This window comes from Pelodiscus sinensis, chromosome 5 (assembly GCF_049634645.1).
Source record: "Pelodiscus sinensis isolate JC-2024 chromosome 5, ASM4963464v1, whole genome shotgun sequence".
NCBI classification, from domain to species: Eukaryota; Metazoa; Chordata; order Testudines; family Trionychidae; genus Pelodiscus; species Pelodiscus sinensis.
Window position 1 is genome coordinate 74,245,582 of NC_134715.1, and position 23,662 is coordinate 74,269,243.

At 36.5% G+C, this 23,662-nt stretch overlaps 1 protein-coding gene across 2 annotated transcripts in view; it reads left to right on the top strand.

Moving 5' to 3' along the window:
• The window catches only part of TENM3 (teneurin transmembrane protein 3), a 2,294,790-nt gene that overhangs the window by 1,559,292 nt on the left and 711,836 nt on the right, over positions 1 to 23,662 (top strand). For both annotated transcript variants that reach the window (XM_075930244.1, XM_075930245.1), the window contains one exon: positions 17,573 to 17,660. The gene's annotated coding sequence lies outside the window, so the exon portion shown is untranslated. The remainder of the gene's footprint in view (positions 1 to 17,572; positions 17,661 to 23,662) is intronic.

The window sequence follows — 23,662 nt, forward strand, 5'->3', positions numbered from 1 at the left end:
GTGTTGCTGCAAATATCCATGTCACATTTTCATACTGTTGAACTAATAATAAAAGTCATTTATTATTAGGGGGAGAGGTCAAAACCCAAATTATACCAAGCAGAATTTTAACAAGTAGATAGGATCAGACAAAAATTAAGGAATTAAAAGTTAAACACATAAATAACAGAAATTGGAATAAATGAGAGTGCAGTGGTTCTACAGACAATATATAATATTTTGTCTTACTTGCAAAATAAACTTCAGAAATCAGTCACTAAAATTATTTTTTTCTGTTGGCCATTTAAAAATCCCCACAACTTTGGAATGTGCGTATTTTGTATTCCTTATAAGTAGATATCCAACACGGGACATTCCAAATAATGAGGAGAGGGACTAAAGAAGAAAGAGAGAAAAGGAAAATATTAACTTAAGTAAACTTTTTTAAAAAAACAGTACATTCTGAGATCATCTCAAAGTTTTGTGGGTAAGTTTGACAGTTATTTCCTGGGAGAAAAAACAATGCATCTAATTTTTTTTAAATGCTCTAATTTTGCTATCTTCTGCCATGACAAGTAGGAAGTCTGTATTTATCAGTTTCATATTGGAAATAGTGAGAGGACAGAGACTGAATCTTTTGGTCAAGTGGCTGGATCTTTAAAACCTTTACCTTCTAATAAGGTAACTCCTAAAGGCCTGTTCTAGCAGAAGCAAAACAGGGAAAGCAGCAGGCATCCTCAAGCTTATATGCAGGAATTCCTTTCAGGGTACTTTTTCTGTAAATGTGGACCGCAAGGGTGCAAATGCACCCCTACCCCCATGGTTCCCCAAATAAGCGTGCTCTGGCCAGCCAGGGGAAGGCTGGGGCTGATCACCCCACCAAGCGGTGAGGCCCAGCCCCAACCACAGCCAATGGGGGGATGGAAGGGTGTGCATTTGCATCCCACACACGCGCGCACACATGCACACACACACCCCACGTAAAGACCTGATCCTGCACATTTCCCTACCCCACTCCCAATCAGTGCTAAAACCACAAGCAACCTAGCTAGAATTACTAACATTTTTAAATGTGCCCAAATGTTTGGCCATGTGCTCAGGCTGAACGTTAAAAGTGCTTCCACCCTTAGACGCCCCAATATGGCTATTGGAGATTTTACCTGAGGAACACAGAATATTGCACGCTCAGAAAAAGAAGCTCCAGAAAAATAAATTTATCTTCCTTCCACATCTTTGCACTATTCACGGTTGTTTTAATCAAATAGCTCTCAGATGAATCCATGCAGGGACACCAGTTGATTTGTATATTCCTATAGAAGGTCCCAGAATATCAGAACTTCATTAGAAAGTCTATTGACCACAATACAGTACACTTAGAAGCACCTGTAAAAGTGCCTTTTAGTAACAAGGTCATGTAGAACTATGTATGGCAAATGTTCATTCTTCCTAAAATGGCTAACTAGAGGTGGCAATCAGTGATGTACTGTGTGTTAGCCTTGAGGTGGGTAATTTTTTTTAGATGAGATCTCTATATTCCAAAAGGATGGACAAGTAGATATAGAAACTGAAATGGTAAACTTATTTGACTTTCAAGATTGCTATAGGGCTAACGCGGAATGAAATGAAATTGGGGAAAAAGGACTTGACAAAAATGTAAGCTATCTCCAACTCTCTAGATTTCCCAGTGTGGCTCATTACATTTCTGACTCTCTTCAGAATGTAAGGTCTTTGGTCTTTATGTGTGTGTTGTAGAATGGCAACCACATTGTCTACACTCCACAAATAGTAATGTATTCAGGATATAAATCTGAACCCACTGAAGTCAGTTGCAAAGCTTGAATTGATTTCAATCGTGCAGAATCAAATCCATAACATACATATTTTGAGATCCTTCAACATGTAAATAATTATTTATAACATGATAATGTATCTATGGCTCTGTGTGCACCTTTTTTCTAATGTGACATTTTAAGGGAAAATATTGGTACAACAGTACAGCTCAATTTTTTTGCTTTATTTTTCAAGAATTCAGGGATAAGATATAATAGAAAAATACCTTTTCCTAGCTTTTCTGTATGAAGAAAGAAACAGTTAGCTAGGATTTTTATATTTTAATTATTTTATTGTGCATGCTAGACACTATACTAGCTCTGTGAGGGGTGTGGGAATGATTTTGAACAAGTACAGTAGATTGTCGCATCAACTGTATTGTTTTGTTAGCAATATGTGTTATGGAACTCATGCCATAGTGCACAGATACCCATATTAAATATAGAATGCTGTAACGTGCACACAACAACAAGGGGGCTTATCTAAAAATTCCTTGGAACATCATTAACATCTTCCCACGTTTTGACTGAACTAGTGGAGTCTTGCCTGTAATAGCTGAATCTGTATTGGAAAAAAAAAATCAGATTTTGTTCTTTTTTTTACCTGAACATAAAAATATTTTAAAAACAGCTTTTAGCATCAATAAAAGTACACAAATTAGATCTTCTCTAAGAACAAACTTTTTCCAAATAGATGCAACTTTTCTACTGAGACAAGCACCACATTTTGATCTACTTTTCTACTAACATTTCAGTCATAATAACACAAAATTCTTCAGGGTGAAAAGAAAAGTACATAGTTGCCATTATGGGAATAAAAATCCTGCCAGTAAAAATCATAATTCAAAAGCAGAAGCATTAGTACTTTGATGTTAGATATGATAGGTGGGCAGTGGTGTTTCTGTCATTATAATCCACATGAGAAAGTGTACCAAAAAAAAAAAAGTCTGCCTCATCTAAATAGGTAGTGTTGATATTCTGTGTAATGTGTTGCTATTTGATGGATATCACATTCACATAACCTGTTATTGGTTGGTTGTAATTATGATGTATTGTCTTCATGACTTGCCACTTTGCAGCCTAATTTATTATGATAGTTAAAGTAACATGCTTGGTTTATAATTGGATGGCCACTATTGATATGGGTAATGGATCTCTCTTGTGAAATACAAACAGTAACTAGATGCACAGCATGCAGATAAGTTAATATCCACTCTACCTGGAAAGCAGCAGGTATTCCTCATGACTTAGCGTCCAGATGTATTTTTCTGGTAGCTCAGCACATCTCTAATTGCAATTATATTTCATGTCCATCTTGTCAGAGTTCTTAGAAAAGTGGACCCTAGATATAAATCTTAAAATATAAATGTAAGCAGGTGGGTGCCCAAGGTAATACTGCAGAGTTAGTGATATTACTGGCATAGATTTTCATTCAGAATTCCCATTTATATCAGTGGGAGTTCTATGTTCATCTCTAGGGCAATACATATCCCATAGAATAAAATCAAACTTCTTTAAACTGGAACTGTGAGTCGTCATTTTCAAAGTGACAAGCCTTGATATGATGTAAGTTTAGCTCAGTGTAATCAATAGCATTAATACATCAGAAGACAGAGCAAATTCTGAACAGATTACAGGTTTTCACACAATATATTGATTTGTTTTTCCTCTATGTGAACATATAAACATGATAGTTATGTGTGTAGTTGGGGTGGTATCGATTTTATTTTCCAGTTGTTTAGTCACTGTGCTCAAGGTTGACAAGGGCAATTATACCCCACCAACGTTTCAGTCGCCACACTTGTCCAAGGCATTGATTTCCAATAAAGCACTTATTGGATTTATGGGCATACCACCTTTTCATTGCCATGTTCAATTCTGCCCAAATCAGCAAGAAAAAAATGACATCCTTGCAATGCCTCTAAATATTAACAACAAGTTTGAAAGAACACATTGCCTGAGGAATGTTGGCTGATCAGCATATACTTCTTAAACAGTTTGATTTCTTTCAGTTAATCCAGTCGTGGATATTGAACAGTAGACCATCAAAATCTTTTAAGACTTAGCCTTTCTCCCCTTTCTACCTGACAGTTTCACATGTTTCTGAAAAGAGTGCAGAAAAGAGGAGCAAATAATATTGGATCTGAAATCACATAGTGGTTTAGCCTATGGTGATAATCTTCAGTTTTAGGTGAATCAGATCTGATACATAGTTTGACATGACTATCTGAAAACTAACTTAAAGTTTTCACAAATTGTAGATGGCTTTGGTGAAGGCTCGCTGTTGGCAATCTTTGTACAACCCTCTGTGTAATTCACCTTTTTTTTTTTACTCTCTCTCTACTCAAAGTATAGGAAGGGAAACTGTAATTTTCATAGATAAACCGATTGCACCTATATGTTATAAGACACCTTAATGATCAGCTGCCTTTTAGTGGTAATCACTCAATACTACAAGGGGTGGTGATTGAAAAACAATGCATCAATTACAATGAACCCATTTGAACCAAGCACTCAGAGTTTACAGTGGGCTTTCAAGTTTTTTAAATGAATTCAGTGGAATGACACTTTCTTTTTAGCTTCCTTAGAATAAAAAAGATAAAAGCCCATCAGGTGGGGAAAGGTCCTTGTTTGTTTTCTGACAGATTTTGCACTTTAGAATAGCAATTGGGAATCTAATTAGCCATTTGTATGTGTAAGTGCCTGATTGGCACATTAGAGAGAAAGGGTGGGCTTAGTAATATCTTTCATTGGACCAGCTTATATTGTTGAGAAACAAGTGTTTGAACTTCCAAAGAGCCCTTCTTCAGAATACCAGATATACATGACTGGCATATACATAGCAGGTATTTGCATACATAATTAAGTATCGGCTTGCATCTGATTTTGAAAATCTATACATCTTTGATTAAGAAAATTGAAACAATGGAAAAGAAAAGGGTGCTAATAGTTACTTTATAATTGACTGTTATAGATCATCACTGAGTTGGGAAAGTTTCATAATGGGTTTGTTCTTGGCAGGTTTCACAGTCATTTTTTTATGTAACTCTGCAATTGTATAATTGCAGCTTTAAGAGTTCAAGGTGATTGTAATTGAGACTCTGATCTTTCAGAACTATATTGTCAGTATCTGTATGAAGTAAACATAAAGTTAAAGGCAAGTTCTGGTTCCCATATCTGCATTAATTCCTGACAAAGAATGAACTGACACACCAAGAGTACTGGCAAAGTTCTTCCAAACAGATTGTTTTCCCTCAGAACTGACAGAAATGACTTTCTCTTGGCTGGGTAAGACAGAAGCTGGGGAATGTCATAGAACTCAGAGGGTTTTTGCATGTGTCAGAAAACCAGACACTGGTTAGTCAGCTTAATGGTTGGAGCAGGAGCCTGAATGCCAGGATGAAATCCGAAGTCAGAGGCTGTGAATGCCAGAACCAAGGGTTGAGGCACAAGCAGAGCCAGGAATCCAGAGCCAAAAGTCAGAATCACATTAAGTGGAGTGTAGGAAGGCAGGAGCAAAGCTGGGACAGAAATGGAAGAAGGCCAGGTGCAGGTCAGGATCCAAGCTGGAGCAGAAGACAAGTACAGGGAAATAGTAAATCTGCAGGCATGTGCACTGAACAATCAGTAAGCTTGTCTCAATGTATTTGTTTACTAGGCACAACAGCCTCATCATACATCTGACCATCACATTTTTTTTCTAATAGTCTCACTAGTCTCTTAAGAGGAAAATCTTGGATTCCAAGCTGACAAGTTCCAATTTCCATAAAAAAACTTTCTTTCCATGAATATTACTCACAATGCCATGGAGCATGATTATTACTTTCTTTGCTTTTCCACTCATTACACAGTGTACATCTTTATCTTTTTAATCAGTTAAACTTAACATTTTAAGGGCGAGCAACCTTTTAATACGTAAAAAAAAGTCAATTTCACTTTATCATGACTGTGGAATACAGTCAAGTTTTTTATTTTTGAGCATATATCAGAAAGCCATCATCTTTTTGTTTCCCTAGTTCATAATTCTTGTCATTCGTTGGCAAGCTTCTTGTGACCGCACTTTTAAATTCCTGTCTACTTAAGGTATCTTAATATCTACCTGCACATTTTTTAGAGCTTGTTTTATTGCATTGTCAGTTATATCATTTCCAAATACAGTAAAACTCCAATAGTCTGGCATCCAATAGTCTGGCACTCCTTATAGTCCGGCATCAAAATGGCAAGAGCCTAGTGAGTGAGCTTCGGCAAAAAATGAGTCACAAGGTAACAGCGGCAACAGCTGAACTGAGCGAAAAGGGTAAAAAAGGGTTAAAAAAACTAAAACGTTACAGTATACGGTATACAGTATGTACAATAAAAAGGGATAAGAACACTATATATATAGTATATACTGTATACAGTATATACATGACCAGCTTATAGTACCTCCTGATACTCCAGCATATTTGATAATCCGGCACCACCTAGGTCCCATAGGTTCTGGATTATCGGAAGTCTACTGTATGCTAGAATTCATACCATTGTTACAGTTATAGCTTCTTGCATTTTTTACTGTTATTTCACTTTATTATTTTTGCTTTCGCACATCCCAGTTTTGATTGTCATCATGTGTGACAAAGAATCAGATAAAATTAGAGGGGCAGAAGTTGCATGTCTAACACAGGTTTGTGCCAACATTTTCCTCATTAGTCTAGCCATCAGAATAGACAAATAATTTGATAGCCTTTTATATTTCTGGATTCCAAGACTAGGAACACAAAAGGCTATTGCCATACTTCTGGATAGATTTGGCAAAGATGGCCCCTTTTTCCATACAGTATACCTTATACAGTAATGTTTTCCATAAATAAATTTTAAAATGTCACTGGTAATATGGGGGTTTTCTCCTCTCTCGGTTTTTTCCATACAATTTTAAATCCACAAACGGGGGAATAACTGTCCATCTGTAATTTGATTTTTCTGTAACACTATTTGGCTCCCTCTGTTTTCCTTTTTGTACATCTTTCTCCCTTACTTATTTTTTAGATCCTGAAAATACAAAGAAGTCTTCAACAATCCATGGTATCTTGTCTATTAAGAATCCAGCACTGCTTAAAAATCTGCTGTGTACTTTGTCATGATTCCCTTTATGTTTGCCCAGAAATTTAGATCTAATAATTTGACTCTTAGATTTATTGGTGCTTTTCCAGTGGCTGTTTGCAGCATAGAGACGGATATCACTGGACCACGTCAGTCATGGAGCTTGGACCTAGAGCAGTTCCAAGTTTCCAATGATTGTTTTTGAAGTAGAACCATAAGCTTTGCATCTTAAACCCAGAAGCAACAGTATCTTACTGACTATAGAAGTACTGTGTGATGGTAAATTAATTGGAAAGGTCACTCTGGTACAAAATTGTAAATGTAGAATTATGTAATCCTAGAACTGGTAGGGACCTCGAGAGATCAACAAGTCCAGTCCCCTGCCCTCACAGCAGGACCAATCACCATCCCTGATAAATGTCTTTCTAACCCGCTCTTAAATATCTCCGGTGAAGGAGATTCCACAACCTCCCTAGCCAATTTATTCCAGGGTTTAACCACCCTAAGGTAGGAAAGTTTTTCCTAATGTCCAAACTAAGCCTCCCTTCCTGCAATTTGAGCCCATTGCTTCTTGTCCTGTCATCAGAGATTAAGCAGAATAATTTTTCTCCCTTCTCCTTGTTACCCCCTTTTAGGTACTTGAAAGCTGCTATCATGTTCCCTCTCAGTCTTCCCTTTTCCAGATTAAACAAACCCAATTCTTTGAGTCTGCATTTACACTACAAAGAAAAGCCAGAAAAAGATATGTGAATTGCAAACCATAATTTGCATATCTTTTTCAGCCTTCCGAAAGAGGCTTTTCTGACATATAGGACACTCTGTCTGTGTCTAGACTACATCCCTCTTTCGACAGAGGGATATAAATTAGACACTCTGAAATTACAAATGAAGCCTGGATTTAAATATCCCATGCTTCATTTGCATAATCACATCATGGCGCTCTTTCGAACAAGCACCATTTAGAAAGTAAAACAGCGGTCTAGACATGGTTCTTTTGAAAATGGCAGGCTTTTTTGAAATATCCTGTAAAACTCATTTTTCGAGGCATACAGGATCTTTCAAAAAAGCCTGCCGTTTTCGAAAGAACCGCGTCTAGACTGCGGTTTTACTTTTGAAATGATGCTTGTTCGAAAGAGCGCCATGATGCAATTATGCAAATGAAGCATGGGATATTTAAATCCACGCTTCATTTGCAATTTCAAAGTGTCTAATTTACATCCCTCTGTCGAAAGAGGGATGTAGTCTAGACACAGACAGAGTGGTTCCTAAGGGTATGTCAACACATCAACATTATTTCAAAGTAACTAGTGTTATTTTGAAATAACTTGGTCTGCGTCTACACAGCAGGCAGTTATTTTGAAATAATGTCAAAATACTGTCAAGCTGGAGGACTTCTTATTCTGACTCCTGTAACCTTCATTGTACGAGGAGTAAGGGAAGTCAGAGGAAAAGAGCTCTATTTTAAAATAAGTTCTGAGTAGATGCTCCGAATTTTGAAATAAGCTATTTTGAAACAAGCGGTGCAATTGACATAGCTCAGTTTGCATAGCTTATTTTGTGTTAAGCCCTGCTGTGTAGATGCAACCTAAGGGAGCCTAGTTGATGCAGCCCAGCTGTGCTCATTAGGCCACCAAGAGACTGATCAAGCACAGCTGTGAGGCATTATTCCAGACAGCATGTTTGTGCACAAAAGCACTCTAGCCTATCAGTGGAAATTGTACACGAGTCCTCATGTAGGGATAAGGATCAGTGTTGGAAAGAGCTCAGAACATAGGTTCACAGACACTTTTCATACATACTCATGATAAAACTGTTTGTTATTAGATGGGTTATAATTTGAATTAAAAAACTGAGTATTTAAAATAATATTTTGATACAAGAAGAACATGCTTCCCAAAAAAAGCTATTGATGGTTTGAAAACTTCAAATAACTTGATTGTGGATATGGTTCAAAATTCAAATGCATACATTCCTTATAATCTGGCATTCTGAGGTATTTGGGTTTTGTCTCAGAACTGCCAATATTTAGTTTTTCTGCATTGAGACAATCTTCTATAGAAAAATGCACACAAACACTTTTTATCGTGTCATTAAATCCAGTCTCCCCAGTTACACATGAATGTCCAGCATCTAAATGTGGGATCAAAAGCGACTGAGAAAACACTTTTAAATAAGTGTTCTGTATATCTATAATATAATGATACCCTGAGCCCCAAACCAATTTAAAATTGTGAATGGTATTTACATTCCCAAAGTGAACATTGTCGCCACACAAACGCAATCATCCTTTCCTTTAAAAAAAAATATTTTTTCAGACATACAGCCTCCCTTGAGCAGATGCATTTTTCACAGTACTGACAACAGCAGATCTAATTGCATTTCATGTAAATAAAGAATACCTACCTCTGTTAAAGCGGTAATCTAGGTAAAAAAATTAGGTGTTTTGTTTATTTTAGTTTATGTAGAATTACCACTCAAAGTGTGGCTGGGAATGTGCTCTCGGTTTACATTAATTTAAGAAATAAAATGTTGTAGTCTTTACTAAAACTCATTTTTCCTTAGTTTTCATTACTAAATGTTCTCTTTTTTTTTTTTTTTTTTTTTTGTGCAAGTGATAATATAAGAAATATTTTAATAGTGAAAAGAAATATTCAGGGATTTTTTGTCGACTTGAGAGGAAAATTAAAGTTTCTTTAGTCCTTTGTGGGTGCTGAAATATGAAGTTCAGAATGTTACCGAGTCTGGGTAAATATTTAACTGAAGAAAGTTCTTCTGGATTTTGAATCATGAATAATAATAATAATTACAGTATGAAATTCTTACATTTGACCAGTTTCAGTAATGCCAAGTTCAGTCTGAGTATAGAGAAACATGGTGACTTGATTATCATGTACATTTTGAACATGTGATCATAGATGATGTCGTAGGGAGGACTGTTCTGTAATGTTACCTTCTTCTATGATACCAATTATTTTAAATGTGTGTGACGGCTCATTGACACACTGTAAATGGGCGGTTGCATCTCAGCAGGATTTACCCTTCATACTGTGAAGATGAAATAATATAAAGAAAGTGTGTTCAGTGGGAAAGAATTCCATAGACAGCCTGCCGCAAACACAGATTCACTCATTAAAAGATGAGGTGCAGGGTTTCTAAACTAATGGCATTTTTTAATAATAAAATGTTGTACGTTTCCATATTCTCTAGTCCAGAAGCATTGTTATTTAAATTTATTTGCTATCAGCAGCTCTAGCAGCTGCTGTTAATAACAAAATGAATTAACAGCATGTGAGGTTCCATGGAGACCCTATAGGTATATTTCAGTTGCAATTGAGTCAAAAATACAGGCACTTGCTATAGAAGGTGCTAGCTCTCTTTTACTCATACACATACTCATAACATTATTTTATTTTAGTATGACAAGGCTTTAAAATATACATCGGTGTAAATGTTGGTAGTAAATGTTCCAAAAGAATGTGTTTTGTCAGTGGAGAACCTAAGTTAAATGTGAGTAAAGAAAAGTGGAAGTTCCAGAAAAGAAAAAATGTTTTTACTAATCTGAAAAATTGTACATTCAAACATTCTTACATACAATGTCTAAAGAAATGGCTTTATGGTTAACAAGGAAAACAATTTACACTTAATACATGGAGTGTTCTCATGGGATCAAAGTGCCTCCACTGTGGGCCATTGGAATATTCTAGAAAGCACTATCCTGTGGGGCAATGTCCCTCATCTCCCCATACCCATGTTCAGTTTAGAGCAGTGTTTCTTAAACTTTTTGAGACCACGGAACACCAAACGATGATTTTTTATGTGGAACACCTATGAAAATTTTCTTCAAAAAAAATTGTTGTCTCACACAAAAAGACAAAAACAAAGAAGTAACAAAAACAAAGAAGAGGTCACAGCATACCTGCGAGTTGTTCACAGAATACCAGTGTTTCATGGAACATAGTTTAAGAAACACTGGTTTATAGGGTTTATAAAAAAGTGAATAGACCCAAGTGCCCCTCAACTTCTTCTAACCACTAAATGTCCAGTGATCTCAGCTACCAATCAGAGACCCATAATTTTTTCTTTCTTCTCCTTTTTTTCCACTTTTAATTAATTAAATTATCATTTACCTTGTCAACTTCTATTTAGAAAGATGAGGAAAAGAGGAGGTTGCTCATACAGCACAAGCATCATCTTGACTCACAGAGTTGGGAGAGTTTCATCTTACTATGACAGATAGAGACAGGTCTTCAAGTGTTATTGACCAAAATTCCTGCTTCGTTATTAGAGAGTTACTCCCCAAAATTATTCTGTCTGGACAGAGGTAGAATCACAGAATGACAGGGTTGGAATAGACCTTAGGAGGTCATCAAGTCCAACCCCTTTCTAAAACAGGACCAATCCCAAGTAGCATCAAGATCTCTGGATCCATCTGATTGATCCTAAATGCCTGGCACTGTACTTGATCAAAAAGTCTCTAAATCTGTCCAGGTCAGCAGAATCCAGTGTTGAGGACTTAGCACTGCTGTATCTGAACAGCTGCTTGCTAACATAGTACTGTTCTTAGCACAACTATCCTGAAGACCCAGATAATTTTGAATCAACAGACTCTGGTGCTGAAGTCCTGGAAACATGAAAGTTGTGCTTAGCATGAGTGGGACTGAGGTTGACTTGTCTACTTAGGGAAACTCAGGGCTTGTCTACACTGCCCCATCCTCTTCAAACAGAATTACATTAATGTGAATTAGAAATCTTTCAGTGTCCATGTGTGGGAGTAATGGTGCAGCACATCAATTTGCACTGTTATGCATACATCATAGTGTGAACTGTGGAGCAGTGGAGACAAGACCTCAGGAGAGTGTGTTTAAATAACCCTTTAAAGTGGTTTCATACTCATTTATGAATGGTATCTTGATTCCCAGATCACAACCTTTAATTCCTGAATCCGCCAGGGATATAGAATCATTGACACATATTAGTGGCACAGAGGTACCTGAATTAATTCATGTCGACTGAATCTTGGGCTGAGGAGATGGCATTGTCAATTCTGTGTGTCGGATAAGCAGCACCATCATCCCTGGCTCCATTCATGCCAAAAGTCAAACGCTCAAGAAACTTCCCTACTACCTCAGGAAAATTACAGACCAAAGTAGTTCTGTGACTAGGATAAATGGCATCAGAATATTTATATCCCTATAGAACAAGCAATTTCCAAGTTTCCTGTTACTGTTTCTCCCTCCTCACTGACCAGTGGGCCTACCTTGTCCTTGGTCTTCCTCTTGCTTCTAATGTATTTATAAAAAGTCGTCTTGTTTCCCTTTATTTCTGTAGCTAGTTTGAGCTCATTTTGTGCCTTTGCCTTTCTAATCTTGCCCCTGCATTCCTGTGTTGTTTGCCTATATTCATTCTTTGTAATTTGTCCTACTTTCCGTTTTTATATGACTCCTTTTTTATTTTTAGATCATGCAAGATCTCGTGGATAAGCCAAGGCAGTCTTTTGCCATTGTCCTATCATCAGATGCCAAGGAAAACAATTTTTCTCACTGCTTCTTGTAACACCCTTTTAGGTGCTTGAAAGCTGCTATCATGTACCCTCTCAGTCTTCTCTTTTTTTTAAAAAATAAACAAGCCCAATTCTTTCAGTCCTCCCTCGTAGGTCATGTTTTCTAGATCTTTAATTGTGTTTGCTGCTCTTCTTTTGACCCTGTCTGGTTTCTCCACGTCTTTCTTAAAATGTGGTATCCAGACCTGGACACAATATTCCAATTGAGACCTAATCAGCACAGAGTAGAGTGGAAGAATTATTTCTCATTTCTTGCTCACAACACTCCTGTTAATGCATCCAAGAATTATGTTTGTTTTACAAGTGTCACACTCTTGACTCATATTTAGTTTATTGTTCACTATGACCTCTAGATCTCTTTCTGCATTACTCCTTCCTGGACAGTAACTTCCCATTCTATGTGTGTAAAGCTGATTGTTCCTTCCTACATGGAGTACTTTGCAAACTTCATCCTATTTACCTCAAACCATTTCTCCAGTTTGTTCGGATTATTTTGAATTATGACCCTATCCTCCAAAGCACTTGTAACTCTTCCCACCTTGGTATCATTTGCAAAGTTAATAACCATACTCTTTATGCCAATATCTAAATTATTGATGAAGATATTGCAGAGAACTGACCCCTGCAGAACTCCACTTATGTCCCTTCAGCATGTCTGTAAATCATTGATAACTACTCTCTGAGAATGGTTATCCAGTCAGTTATGCACCCACCTTATAGTAGCCCAATTAGGTTGTCTTTCCCTAGTTTATTGATAAGAAGGTCATGCAAAACCGAATCAAATGCTGTACTAAACTCTTGGTATACCATATCTACAGCTTCTCCCTTATCCACAAGTCTTGTTATCCTATCAAAGAAACAAATATTGAAATTCTGGCTCTATTACAGTCAACAGAATCCAGTGTAGAGGAAGTTCTGAAAAAACTTTTCAGCCGTGCATCTGTGTACCTGGATGTACATTCAAATTTATATATGGGACTGGGGCAGGATTCAGTTACCTGCTTCTTATCTTAGCTTTTGTGTATATCTGTAATGCTAGGGTTTTACCCTGCGCCAACATCTACCTTTCAGTATAAGTCTGCTCAAAAACAACCCTCTGGACACCTCATACTATCCCCTTCTTGATGTTATAAGTATCAGAGCCATTATGACTTGGGATATTCATGATATTTTACAAAGAAAGATTAAGGAGGACCATATAAGCTCTGCAGGTAATATGATTTCACGTCAATATACTGGAACTGAGACCTGTGTTTTTAGACTGCAAGCCTTCAACTTCCTCTGATTAAAATCCAAATGTGGCTATATTCTGATGGTCAGCATGAATGTCATATATTGTATCAACTGACAAACTAAAGGCTGATAAAACCATTTGTGTCATGATGCTTATTTATTCAAACATGTAGCGTCCATCATTGGATCACATCAGTATCTTACTTGCCTGGGGAAAGAGGAAGTTTTGGCAGACCGGTTAAGCAAAAATTTATACTCAATAGCGCAAGTGCTTTATCAATGTCTCAATCTTGCCTTCTCTATTCTGTAATGTGGGGATGCCCAAGCAAAGTATTTTGTTAGTGGTTTTGCTTCAGAAATTAGTAAGAACCAATGTTACTGATAGACTCCTTTTCTTGGCACTGTTGTCCCTCTGATGTCCCTCTATTATGCTTATAAAAAGCACACTGGATTTTTTTAAGGGAAAAGGCAATATGTCACATTTAATAAGAGTACAATAGCAAAACAGTTAGCATATGCTCACATAGACATAAATGGACACACTGTTCCACCTACTCATGTTATACTTATCAGTCCAGGGTTTGGATCTCTCTGGAAGCCAGCCAGATTAATCATGGATAGGGAGGAATGGGGCTTTATTGGTCTGGACTGATGCTTTTGAATCTTGGCTAGATATACCTAAAAACTGGCTAACCAGTTCCTTTTTATAGCAGTTTTTCTTTATTAGGATCATTAAGTTTTGCACACACAAGCTGTAATCAATTGCCATGTGACAAGTGCTTGTTTTCTGAAGTTTTTTTTATATTACAGCTATATTGTCTAATTAGTTTTTAAAGTTGTTAATCTGCCCTTAGTTTTTAAAGTTGTTAATCTTCCCTTTACCCACCTCTCAATAGTGGTATACAGCAATCACCTTTACATCTCTCCTCGGCTTCTCCCTAAAATATCTGGTTTAGTAATGTCCTTCGCATTTATTTTCTATCACACATTCCTCATTCTGCATTCACACAAACAAAAATTACATAGTTGTTTATGTAAAAACAAATTTAGTGCAAAAACATGTTTACACTCTTACATTTTAAAAAATCCTAACAATAAAAGGGTAACAATAGTAACAAATAAACCATTTTAATCTATTCCAGCTGTAACATTAGTAATAGATACAAGTAGTCTGTCTAAATGCATTTTTACCAACAGCACTAGGCTGTTCCTTTCTGCAAGTAAAAAAAAAAAAAAAAAAAAAGGCTGGTAAGGTACCCTAAGACACATTGTATTGCATAAAGCTACAGTTTAGCTGCATGGCTTTTGATTTTGTTGATTTTGTTGATTCTGGGTGTCAGCTGGGACAAAAATAGATCCTATTTTAACTATGAATAGAGTCTGACACTTTATTATTATTATATATTCTATGTCTCATGGTAGTCCCTCAATTGCTCCTTTCCAGTTTCTGGATCTTGTATCTCAGGGTTGAAATCTCCTTGAGTCTCCATGAAGGTGAAGTTCCTAGGGTTTACATCTTGACATCTAATTTGATAGCATTCTTGATGATGAGTGGCCGGCTCAATTCTGAGTATTCTGTTGGAAAACTGGAAATTTTGCCCAAGTTAACCAAATTATGATCTGGAAGAGGCCCTACAAGGCTATGTCTACACTGCAGCATTATTTTGGGATACCTCTGGTAATCTTTAGAACATGACTGTTATTTCGAAATGTAATGGACTCGCTATTTCAACGTCCCTGTACACTTAATTCCACAAGGAGTAAGGGATGTTTCAGAATAGCAATTTATTTCAAAATAAGTGCTGTGGAGACATCGAATATAACATCGAAATAAGATTTGTGTATCTCAAATTGCGTATCTTATTTTGAACTACGGTGCAGTGTGAACACACCCCAAGAAAGCAGTTGAAAAGGGAGTTGACTGGAAATGGCTTTTCCTCGTTATATATTAGAACACAATTGGCTAACATTTCACTCTCTGACCTTGTCTACACTATGGGGAGTTTCCGGGATACCAGAGGTTCAGGATATGCGTCTGTCTTCCGCTTTTTTTTTCTGTCTTCCTCCCCTCACGAGGAAGAAGGGCTCTTCTGAAAGAGGCCTTTCTGAAATTTGGCCCAGTGTACACAATTTGCATACCTTCTTCTGATAGATCATTGTAGTGTAGACATAGTCTCTGTTATACAGGTCGGTAATCTTTTTTCTGAGAAACGAGTTAATGAAATGTTTGCTCTATACTCAGTGAGGCCTCTTGGGATAGCTGTTTTGCCATGCATGCACTGTGATCTCAGTTTGGGATAGGATAGATTCATTTGAGCTACCTTAGGTGTAATCATTTCTGCGTGAACCTTTTTTCCACAAGATTCATGGAGACTATTCAAAAATTTGTCAGTGTGTTCTCTTCCATAGCTTTGTGATAGTGAATTGTTATAGCCATTACTTCAGGTCAGAAAGTAAATGAGATATACAGGCTAATGATTCCATATACAGAAAATATGCCATTATCTATGTCCTTATCCTCATGAGAGGTAGCTGTCCTTTCTAATACAGTTTGACCTGCTATACAAAGTTTATGCTAATTCTGGCAATTCTGCAGTCCTTTTTTCACCTAGAAATTTTCATTCCACCTTTTTTCTTTAAAAACGTATTGTTACTATTTGCTAATCTTCCCACAGTTGGCAGTGTTCAGAGACCACTTGAGGAAACTGAAGGCTGCTTACCAATAACTCAAATTACTGAGTATTGGAGTCTCTGCCTCCATACTGAGATCATGACCCTTGAAATCTTTCTAATATGTTGACAACATATTAAGATTTGCCTTTGGCAATTTTTCAAATTATGCTTTGATCATTTTTTTTCATATTCTGGTCCATTTACCCAAGGGATAACTCTCTTTTTAAAAGATTTCCTAAAAAAATTGCTATTTATGGTTGTAATGGCTTTAGATTTGGCCCGCTTCCCATAAAAATAAAATATTGTGGAAATTGTCCTTTGTAGTGCATTTTTATGGTATAATGTTGAAAAGGCATTGAAAAGAAAACACCTTGTGGTGAAAGGATATTGGCACTAATACGATACATTTGACTCTTTTTTTTCTTTCATTCCATCGGCATCTTTTTTATATATATAGGTTCATAGAAATAATTAAGTGGAGTGAGTTAGAATGTTTTCTTGTTCACACATCATCAGAATTGCTAAGTTACAATAAAAATCATTATTATTGACAATGTTCATGCCAGAATGCAGCTAGACTTTCAGATCACAGACTAAGTTTGACTGGAGTCAGTTAGGAAATATCATTTAACTTGTGAGCTGACAAGATAAAATAAGAAAATAAATGAGAGAAAACAAATGTGGCATCCCAAAAAGCAATTCTTACTGTTAGTATCCAAGGTGTAATAGGTGGGAGCAAAGTCATAAGCCAGCATCATGGTCTTTTTCTTCCCTTACTGCTGTGCTATGTCTCCTTCTCCCGAGCCTCCTCTACCTCCCCAGGCTTCCACTTAGCACCAGGCCTGGTGCTATCTACAACCTAGTCATAGCCCACCTTTTAGTAAATGCTGCCCAATCCACTAGGCTACTCTGGGAAATTTCATCTTGGACCTGAAAAAAGTTAGTGAATCTGATGCAATTCACCAAAAGTTTTGGTTTTGATGACTTAGAATTTCTCAATGGAAAACTTTCAAAATTCAAGGTGCAAGCAAGTAAAAATACCTTTCCCAATGCTCTAACCTCATTTTAACAATACCTATAATAACATCAACATTTTGTATAATTGCCCCTCCTTGGAACTGAAAATGATTACTGTATTTTGTAATTAAGAATAAATTTATATAGAATATTTTTAAGTTTCTTTTTGATAAATTCATGTTGTCATCTATTTGCATTACAGATATCTGGATTATCTGTGTCCTGCTGAAGTAAAACTATTGCATTAAACTCAGAAAACCAAAATCTCCTCCGTGAAGAAAGAAGAGAAGGTAAGTCGCAACATTGCAGGGTCTCGGTTTGTACTGGGACTCGTAAATTGCAGTGAAGATGATTAAATGTCTAACTGATATAATAGTAGCAGTTCTGAAAAATCGCAAGAGACCAATCTGAACTTTGTACCCTACTTTTTAATCCATTGCCAGTATTTCTGCTGCTGGATCAGTGATTATGTCCTTAAATTGTTATATTAATGACATTTGATCAAATGACATTGGATCAAATACAGAGTTGGTGTATTCAGCATAACTCCAATTTCAGTGAATCTATGCCCGTTCACACAAGCTGAATATCTGGATCATCTCTTTTTTTCTTTGTCCACTTACTATTTTTCTGATTCTCCTATTTCCCTTCCCTCCACCATATTTATTGAACTGAAAAAAAATACATCATTAACAAGTGAATTACCATATTTCAATACTGAGTTTATTATTGTGACCTTGATCTTGTTTATAGACTAAAGATGTTGATGCTATATCATGGCTTTTTTAATGGTAAATACTCTAGCTTAATATTTTGGAACTTTCAGTGGTAGTCATGATCTTTAATAACTCAAGTGATTTTAACTAAGTTTATAAATATGATATGTTAAATATCTATGTTCACCTGGAAATGTTTGTGTTAGGCAGCAATCTTATTCCCAGCAAATCTTGATCCTCTTCAGGATCACTTACAAGGCAACCATAGTGAATAGAATTGTACCTGGTTTTTTTTTTCCTTTGGTTATAGCTCAGTGAGTTTTCTCAATAGTAGCCAGCATCTAGTAATTTAAAGCTTGTGAACCTTGAAAAAAAGGTTTGTTTAAAACCATATTCCAGGGCTTTTCCACCAAATGGAAAGTATGTTCTAGTAGGGAACTACAAAAGATTTTGGAAGAGAGTATCTGATAAGCATTCTGCTCATTAATGTTTGTACAGTAGTCTGCCTTAAAGATCTAGTCTCCTGGAGCAAATCATTCAGAATTCAACTGCACTCTTCAAGTTTAATGTGTTGAGCTCTTTGAGTTTCCCTACCCCCTCCTGATTGATGGTTTGTTTCTTCTTTTAATACAAAATTCAGTAAAATTTCCCACAGTGAAAAGGGTCTTTTAATTATGAAACACCAGCGTGTGGGAATGATTCAATTTACACATCAGAAAAGTTCAGTTACTTTACCATAATTTATTTTGGTTCTGATCATTCATGGAGCATCAATTCATTTTTATGGGGGGAATAAAAACAAAACAAAACAAAACTGGAAAATGCTTTAAAAGATGTATCATTCTATCACCATAATAATAGATATTTTGTTACACACTTAGCCATTTCTGCATTTCTATTCCTGTCGTGAGATTTAATTTAAATGTATAAAGCAGGTCCTGACCAACACAGGTTTCCCCTTGAATTTAACATAGATCCAGTATATGTAAGAAGAGCTAGGGGTGTCTAGCTCATGGAACTGTGAAGATAAGAGAGAGTTGCAAAATAAGATAATTGGGGTTTAAATGTTGCACACAACACCACTGATTGCTTGGGGTTTCTTTAATATCCCTCTCAGGCACTGACTTTTATTTTTCCCCGTGGGGGCCTACGAGAAAAGTGATAACAGAGGCCTTAAAAAAAAAACCTTGAGTAATTAATCAAAACTGAAATAAAGCTCTGGGAGGAATGGATGGGTTGTGTACACATGCAGTATAAGACTCCTTTATTGTTTTGTACTCTGACCGTAGTAAAGCTTAAGACTTACCCTGTTTAAGATAAAGCAGGTTTTAATCATTCACAATTATAGATTTCATCTGTAGCCTTTCTTAGAAAAATCAGTGGAGAAAATGTATTTAAATAGCACAGGGAAAACAGAGGCAATAGAGATACATATAATAAATGTATCCAGACAATCAGTGTTTTAAGTACATTATTTTCTGGACTAAACCCTTTTATAATTTTCAAGAGGCCAAATCCTTTTTTAAATTTTCTATCAACTGTGTATCGTATACTTTGTGCACCTTGAGATAGTTGAGGTGTAACAAGAAATTTATGGAGTTAAACTAGAGTTATATTATTAGGTAAATTATCAGTGAAATATGCAGAGAATTAGATTCTTAGTATTGTTAATAAGAGTCTGTGTTCTTAATTACAGACACTCTGTGCTGAGAATGTAATCATTTGGGTTGGCATCCTGCTATAAGAATATAACTCAATATTCAGTGCAAAAGCAATATTCCAGTTTAATGAAGTACATTGTTGATTATATTCCTTCATTTTTTTTCTAGCATTTCATCTAGTCTCTGTTTTTTACCTCAGGAAAAACAGCTTTCTGCAGCTATCACTATAGTAAAGTATGTCAACCTTCTCTTGTCTGATAAGTATCCTCTTTTCAAACTCTTCTCATCAATTGTTTGAAAGATGCGCTCTCTTACACTGCATTTAGACTGTAATAGCTAATGTATAAACTTGGATGTTTAGTGCTCCTGTGAGAGAGACATTGAAATAAATTTTCATAGCATCTATGCTTTATACTGGTTGGGTATATTGTTACCCAACAACACAGGCATTCTCATGTAAGCGTGCTGCAATACCAGGTGGACTTCACAAATTCCAGTTACCACCACTATAGCTACTGTTAATTTACCTATAGCCTGTACACAAAATTCTTGTCAGCAACAAGAAATAACATAGGGCATATGATGGCAGCAGCAATAGGGCTCAATTAATAGAATAACTTAGAATATTTTCTATAAGTAATTTTGGTTCTGTGACTTTCATACAAAACCAAATTGAGGTTAAAATGTAATTGTCAGTTCTATCCAACATCTAATTTTATTAATTCCTAAGATCTCTGTGCATGAGAAAGGAAGTTTGAATATTCTGCTTTCCTAATATCATCTTCTAATTTATGCAACGAGTACTTGTATTCAACAATGAAATCTCTTTGTTCTTACTTCATATAGTAAAGTCACACTGTATTCTGATGTAGAAAGTGAACTTTCAGCATCCTAATACAAAAATAACACACTCTCCAACAGTACAATTCATTGTAAACTATTCTCTTTTATCTCCAACATGAACACATATTTGTCTGTTAGTTTGATCAATGTTCAGTTATTAGATGGTTCCATATCCAGCACTTGATTAACAAATGTAATTCTGGTTCTTTGTTCCTTGCTGTGACTCAGAAATACAGAACTAGCTCCTTATCCCTGCATAAGATCCTGAATAAAGCTATGCCTGCCTGCCTGCCTGCCAACCATTCTTAGGCTGCTAACAGAAAGTGTCTTTTGGAGACCCTGATTTGAGCTCCACCATCCAGGCTTTGCAGCAGGAGTCACCAATAAGAGACCCTGTGTTAAGCTCCAGACAATCATATACCGAGAATTCTATTTCTGTGGGGATGATGGGGCTACAGATCATCAGGTGACTGGGTGAAAAATTCCTTGTTGCTTGCCTTTGTTCTTCAGGTCCATCTCTATAGTTATTGGTGTTACAGACGCTAAAGAAGTGAAAAACTTGAGAAATGGCATCCCAGATCTTGACTCTCCTGTTTCTCCAATATGAAAGCAAGTGGAAGACTATCAACCAGGAACCCTAAATCAGAACCACAAAACAGTCCCTGTTACAAGAGCTTAGGCTAAGGCTGGATACAGACAGGCAGGGAGCATAAAGGAACAGTAAGACTTTATTGGTCAGTGTGATTGAGCAGTGGCTTCAGCACACCAGGAGCCTAACCATTGTCAGTGTTTTTTGTAGGCATCTCAGCAAAGGAGAGTTTTAAGGAGGAATATGAAGAACAATGAAATGGCTTTGCAGATGCTTATGGGGAGATTTCCCCAAACATGGGGGTAGCATCAAGAGAAAGCCAGAAAGGGGCTTGTTTGAAAATATAACAGGGATGTAATGGAAACTATTAAATGAGTATAGGATGGGTATCCCCAGTTATGGGGCAATATCAGGTGGCATAAATTCAGCTGAGTAGCTACTGCTAGACTACTCTCTCATTCTGGCCCCTAGTGTAGGACATATGGCTATGGAAAAGAGGACATATCCAGAAAACCTATGGCTTCAGTAATAGCCTCTTGGGTCCCTTTTATTGATTGGTGCAATTTAACTGCAGTTCTGCATTCCAAATCTATTTCTCTTTGGTGGAAATTTTGTTGAATCAACAATAATCACCTGTACCCTGTGCACTAAAATTCTTGTCAGCAACACACTGTAAAGTTTGAACTAAATGAAAGGGACAATACAACCATGAGCATTAGGGGGAAATGCTTTCAAGAGAAAAGAAGTTGTTGTTTGCAAGATATTACAGGTATAGCTTAATTGAAAAAAGTTGACTATTGAGAGGCATTTTGGGTGTAAATGATTAGGGTTTTCATGCTTGAAAAAAAATCTTTTCATTTCTTTTTCTACATACCATACTTCATTCGATGCCAAAAAAAGCACTTAACCATTGTTAGGAAAATAGAAATAAATAAATAACTTGTGAAAGACAGTCTTGTTGTTTTCTGCACAGTAACAACCTCCCTGCCTAAAAGTAGCCAAAGTGATGCTTTAGACAATGCTGTCTGAATGTTGCAGCACGTCTGTTGTAAAAGATTGTTCCAATTATTCTTCCACCGCTCAAGGATGGTCTCATAATGCATGCCGTTATCTCTAAGAGTAGCGTGTTATTTCCATACAAGAGGTTGAAAACCTTTTCCTGATGTGGTCAATTAAGGGCTCTTTGTTCTCGTTTTTAAGACCAATTTGTGATACATTTTACGTTGTGATTTCCCACATGGATTCATGCAGCCATATGACCTGAGTAGCCTGGGGAAGATAAGTCAGGCAGCATAGAAATCAAGGGAGCCTAGAGCTAATACTTCTCATAGTTTTCTGTGAGAATGTAACAATTTTTTTAGCACTCTGCTTTTTTAATATCCTCGCACTTCGTATACAATGATGAAAGCTCTTTTATTCAAGTGTCAAGTTACAGTGTACTATGTATAACAGCTCTTTCTAGGAAGGGTGGAGTGTGCAAAATAAAGGCTGGAACAGTTCTTCCCCTTCTATATCAGACTGTGACCTCAAGACCTACCCTAGTGTGGTTTGGAACAAGTTTGAAGAGTCCATTTCCCATCTAATAAAAAGGGACAGTGGGGAGCATTTTCAGCCATTCTGTACTTTGTAGTTGATAGCAGCCTAGTGTCATATTGAATTGTCATCCATGTTCTTTGCTTCAGTATCAAACATCTACCCATAAGAACCAGTGCAGTGACTCAGCATGCTAAGGCTAACGTACAAATTATAGTGCTCACAAGAACCATTGTACCATTACTGCTAAACTAAACTCCTGGCCATAGTGAGTACAAAGTTTAAAGGTGTCAGACAAGATGGTCATTCGTAGGTGTGATTGTCTTTTAATGGGAAAAGAGAAATCAAGAGAAGGGTCATTTGAATGACATTGAACAATAAAACAGAGACAGCTGGAAACAAAGGGGTAGGTATGTCTGCATTTCATTATCCAGAAGTTGTCTAATAGTAAAAAAAAAAGTACCGCATTCTGGAAGAAGAGAAGTTGAAAATCTAATTCACTGACTAATGCCAATGTCTAAGACTATTAAAATATACCAAAATACATATTGTGGGAATTGATGTATTGCAATGGTATGGAATTTTCCTGGAGCAAATTGTTCACTTGTTCAGATGTCACTTAAAGAACTCAAGGGTAAATGTTGTTTTTATATTTTTAGGGTTCCCCTCTGAGATCATACTGAGTTTTGGGAAAGTTTCCAAAAACCTCAACACCAGTAGAATTTTATAAGCTCTACTTTCTTAGCATGTTAAAACTGAATGTGAGACTTGAGATGTACTATATGCAGCTCAATTCCAATTTGTTTTTAACAAAGCCTTTGACATGTTATATTATTTCACATCCCAGTTTAATGTAAAGTGACTTCCTGTGTCCAACAAGAAACACATTTTAAGGGGAATGCCAATTCCTTGCTGTTGAATTGGCAGGCACTTCACTACATTCTCTATAT